Consider the following 6,000-nt stretch of genomic DNA (forward strand, 5'->3'; position numbering starts at 1 on the left):
AATGGCTTATGTATATGGAAAAACAATTAGGGATAGAAATCCAGCATGCTAGGAGAGGTGGGGAAAAGTATATTGGTAGGTACCAAGTTGATGGATGGCATGAGGGACTCAACGCTGCCTTCGAATTTTATGGTTGTTACTGGCATTCGTGCCCGCGTTGTTACCCTTTCAACCGTAACGACATTTTACATGACGCTCAAGACTCATGCAATACAATGGAAAAAAGATATGAACAAACAATGCTCCGCCGGAAGTACCTAAAACGTTTAGGTATAAACCTATACGAAATCTGGGAATGTTCTTGGGATGAAAAGGTAAAGACGGATAAGGACGTACAAAGGTTTATTAAAGAACGTTGTACTAGCCTGCCTGATTTCCTTATTCCCAAGAATTGTTACAACGGCGGACGCACTGAAGTGTTCAAATCTTTTGTGAATTGTACGGGTAATGAGAAGTTATGTTACGCCGATATAACTTCGTTATATCCATATGTGATGTCACGTAAGCCTATGCCCGTTAAATCACCTAAGATACATACGGGGCCGGACTTTCCAGATGTGGAAAGTATTCATGGTGTAGTAAAATGCACTATTTTGCCCCCGAAAAACTTGTATTTTCCAATTATTCCGTATGTGGCTGGAGGCCGATTACTTTTTGGTTTATGCCGGACATGTATGGAAGAGGAAAACACTGATGATTGTACTCATAGTGACAATGAGTGTGCTATTACAGGTACGTTTTGTACTCCAGAGTTACACCTGGCTCTTCAAAAAGGGTACAAAATACTCGATATACACGAAATATGGGAATTCGAACTCATGGATCCTGAAGAGGGGAATTCAGGTGGTTTGTTCGGAACTTATGTGAATTCCTTTCTTCAGATGAAGCAGGAAGCCTCTGGTTTTCCTGCTTATTGTAAAAATGAAGGAGACAAGCAAAAATATATCGAGGACTATTATGCCCATGAAGGCATACAGTTAAATTATGATAACATCAGGACGAACCCGGGATTGAGGCAATGTGCAAAACTTTACCTCAATTCATTATATGGTAAATGGGGACAGCGCACTGATATGTCACATAGTGTAATCGTTAGTGACGAAGTTACGTTCCTTAGGTATTTAACGTCGGCAAGGTATGAAATTCAAAGTGTGGTCCCAATTAATGATGATCACTTAATTATCACATATAGAGATAATGAAACTAAAAATGTCCCACTGGAATTTTCAAACGTTATATTAGCTGCCTTTATTACTTCGTGGGCTAGACTTGAACTATATAAATTACTAACGACTGTAGGACCAGACAGAGCCATTTACTGTGACACTGACAGTATTATGTATATACAGAAAAAAGATGAGGAACCTTTGTTACCACTTGGAAACTATTTGGGTGATCTAACAGATGAAATTCCAGAAGGTTGGGAATTTACAACCTTCTACGGTCTAGGTGCGAAAAATTATTGTTATAGGCTAATTAATGCCAAAGGGGATGTTCGGCACATACTCAAAATTAGGGGGATAACACTAAACGATAGGACCTCTCAAAAAATTAACTTTGAGAGTTTCTATAAATTAGTGTCTGGACAATTAGAGTCCACAGTAATAGAAAACCCAAATAGTATTGTGCGTAAACCAGGGTTCCGTATCTTTAGTCGTACAGAGACTAAGACACACCGTGAGGTAAATAAAAAACGTAAACGTGTTGACGAAGATGACGTGACTGACGATATACCAATAACAAAACGTGCGACTTTACCTTACGGTTATAGGCCCACGAACGAGTAAATGTGACTTGTGTGAATGTTTTTTTTCTTTTTAACCAGTTCGTTTCTTATGGAAATTCTGCTTTTACATTCTTTCGTTTCTTTGGAAACTCCCTGTTAAAATTGAATGTGATTATATTAAAATTTCCAGTGGAAAGTCGTTAATTATTTGTTACATCGCTTCTTATAGAAGCTCATTGTTAAAATTTTCTATGAGTGTAAATAATTTATTTTAACTTAAAAGCTTTAACAGTTTTTTCTTTCGCTTCATTAGAAGCTCAGAACAATCGTAGATTGTTTTCTTAGAAACCTTTATCTTTTTCTTTTTAAATGTGTGAGTGTATATAAAGCAAAAGCTCTATTGTATGCATTCATTTGAGTACAACATGTTAAAGTTTCAACATCCCTCTACCATTTTAATTGCGGGTCCATCAAGGGCAGGAAAAACATGTTTTGTAAATCGATTACTTAATGAACGTGATCAAATGTTTAGTATAAAATTTAATGATATTGTTTGGTGTTATGGTGCAGTAATACCAAACCTGGATGCACATGCAAAAATACGTTTTGTAGAAGGAATACCTGACATGAATAATTTTGAAATTAAAGAAAATTCATTATTAATACTTGATGATTTAATGTCAGAAACTAATGGCGATGTTGCTAATTTATTTACAAAGTATGCACATCATAAAAAGTTGACTGTTATATTTATTATTCAAAATTTATTTCCAAAAGGAAAACATGCACGTGATATTAGTTTAAATGCACATTATATTATAGTATTTAAAAATCCTCGTGATAAATTACAAATACAATATTTAGCAAGGCAAATTATGCCTCGATATAGTAAGGAAATTGTGAATGTATTCGAAGAGGTAACACGTGAGCCTCACACTTATTTGTTATTTGACCTAACCCAAAAAACAAACGATGCATTGCGAATACGTACAAATATTTTTCCTAATGAAATCATGCATGTATACGCCAACATAAAAGACATGCATACAGAAATTTTTATTTAGTTGCTATCAAGATGTTGAAGGTAAAACAACACTACAACACGCTCCGTGCTCTGTGCAAATGCAAAAATACAAGACGAAAACAAATTTTACAAAATGCTTCAGGGGATTTAATAAGAACAATTTCTCAAGTAGCTAAAAACACAATAAAAGGAAACATCCCTTTAAATCCTCGTCAGAAGCAACGATTACGTAGACATAAAAAGATCTTGCGCGCTTTATCTCAGCAGCGTACTGCATTAAAGAAAAAGAAGAGGTTGTTACTACAAAAAGGTGGTGCACTTTTACCATTAATTTTGGGACCACTTCTAGCAGCAGTAGGCAGTAGTATTTTTAGTCGATAATTATGTCAGAATTACGTAAAATGATTTTAGTTCCTGAAAATGCAATACATGAAATTCAGTCCAATCTTAAATCAATAGATTCACATCAATCACGTTTAGATGAAGAAATGAATAATATTTTAAAACGTCATGATATTAGTGTACAACAAAAATGGAAATTATATCAACAAGCTTTGCATCGTTACTTACAGTATACATCTTCTTCTTCACATAAACCTATTACATTACCTGTTATTCAGGATGAACAAAAAGAAGAAGAAAAATTATCATCACTTGCTTTGCAACAGGATAACAATACTTCTATTTTACCATTTGTATCAGACATTTTACAATCAGTACCAAAAACACTACGTAAGAAAACAGATCTATTATTAAAGCAGTTAACAAATTCTGATAAAATTCAGTGGGATAAGTCTGGCATAGTACGTATCCAAGGAAAAACAATACCTGGTTCAAATATTATAGATTTAGTAAATGATGTTGTTCGTACAAGAAAATATTCAAGAAATCCTATAGGTATTTATGAATTTAAAAATTTTTTAGAAGATCTTAATGTTCCTAAAGAATTTATTGGTACACCAGCATCAAAACTGAATAGTAGTAGTAGTAGACAACGTATTCGTAAAATAAGAAAATCATCCAGTCCTAAAGCAGTATCTAATTTATTTAAACATTGGAAAGAATATAGTATGTAAAAAAATGACAAAGTTATCAAAAATATATTATGATTATTCAAATCCTAATTCTTTATCAAGTATACAAACATTACATCGTAAAACAAAATTATCTAAAAAGAAAATTAAAAATTGGTTAGCTTCTCAAGATGCATATACATTGCATGCACCAATTCGTAAAGTTTTTCAACGGAAAAAGTATTATGTTAGTGCACCAAATGAAACATTACAAATGGATTTGGCAGATATGCAAAACATTGCAAAGTATAATAATAATTATAAGTATATATTATGTTGTATTGATATTTTTTCACGTTATGCATATTGTGTCCCCTTAAAAACAAAGAAAGGTCCTGAAATGGTAAAAGCAATAAGAAAAATTTTAAAAAATTTCAAGTTACCCGTGTTTAATGTCCAAACCGATTTAGGTACAGAATTTTATAATCGTCATGTAAAACAATTGTTTAAAGAATATGAAATTAATCATTATAGTGTTCATTCCGAAATTAAATGTGCTTTAGCAGAACGTTTTATAAGAACGATAAAAGAAAAATTGTATCGTTACTTTACTGCAAAAAATACTTATCGTTATATTAATGTCTTAGATCAAATTGTCAATAATTATAACCATTCATATCATTCAAGTATTAAAATGGCGCCTGCAGAAGTAAATGATTGCAATGTGAATCAAGTGTGGAAAACATTATACGGAAATAAAATAAATAAAAAGAATACAAGTTGTAAATTTAGTCCGGGTGATTATGTTCGTGTTAGTAAGTATAAACATATATTGGAAAAAGGATATTTACCTAAATGGTCACAAGAAATATTTATTGTCGATAAATGTATTAAATCTAATCCTGTGACTTATAAATTAAAAGATTGGAATGGAGAAGAAATTAAAGGAATATTTTATGCACAAGAATTACAAAAAGTAATTATAAATTCAAAAAAACTTATCTTATTGAAAAAGTATTAAAACGTAAAAATGGGTGGATGTATGTAAAATGGTTGGGATATCCGTCAAGTATGAATTCATGGATTAGATCCGATTCTATTCAGTCTTCAAAATCAATTCAAACCTTACACATGACTTTTACGTTACTCTTCCTTCAAATGCCAGTAGTAGACTTTTTAATAATAATACAACAGCTTCATTTCGCGTTAAATTAGCACAACCTATTGATTTAAGTGATGGGGAATGGGGTGTTGCATTAACACAAATTAATATTCCGTGGAGCTTTTATAATGTTGGTGAAAATGAAGAAATAATAATTACTACTGTTATCAATGATAAAGTTGAACGCCATCATGTTCGTGTAACACCGGGATATTATTCGTCTATCGAATCTATTCTTGAGTTAATTCCTGAAAATGTTCGTATGTTACAATATTTACAAAATAAAAATCAAATTGTAATTAAACATTCTTTAAAATTAGAAGATCAGTGTATGATTGGTATTACACCAGGATTACAACATATTTTTGGATTTATTAATGAAAATACACACGATATTAAAAATGTAGTATACACAAAAATTAGAAATGTTTATTTATTATTATCACGGGGTAAATTTCCATGTAATTTGGATTATAATATTCCCAATTCAATTAATGTATGTGTTGATATTGTAAAACATCAACAAAATATTGGACCGTTAATTCGAAAACTTAGTGTATATAATGTACAACATGGTAATGTAAAATCTTTTGTGTTTCATACACCCCATTATGTTAAAGTTGAAAAGAAATATTTTGATACAATAGAAGTAAACTTAAAAGATGAACACGGTTTAAAATTACCATTTCGTTTCGGGACTTCAAACTTGACACTTCACTTTAAACGAAAATGATTTCTGAAAGTATTGATGATAGTTTTTACATTACATTAGTTTCAAATGCTAGTACAAATGTATATCCTACAAATAATCCAACACATTTTATTAATCAGTTGAAAAATAATATACGATTATCAGAATCCGATTGGTACGTAGGGTTAAGTGAAGTACATATTCCATTAACATGTTATAACGTCACCGAAGGCGAAAATGTTGTATGGTACAAATTTAAAAATGCAGACCCTATGAAAAGTAAAGTTGTTGTTGGATATTATCCATCCATTCATCATTTAATAGATGAATTAAATACAATATCAAGATTTATACGGTTTAGCTTTTCAAATATTGTACTTGTTG

This window comes from Thermobia domestica, chromosome 13 (genome assembly GCF_964235325.1).
Source record: "Thermobia domestica chromosome 13, izTheDome1.hap1.1, whole genome shotgun sequence".
NCBI lineage: Eukaryota > Metazoa > Arthropoda > Insecta > Zygentoma > Lepismatidae > Thermobia > Thermobia domestica.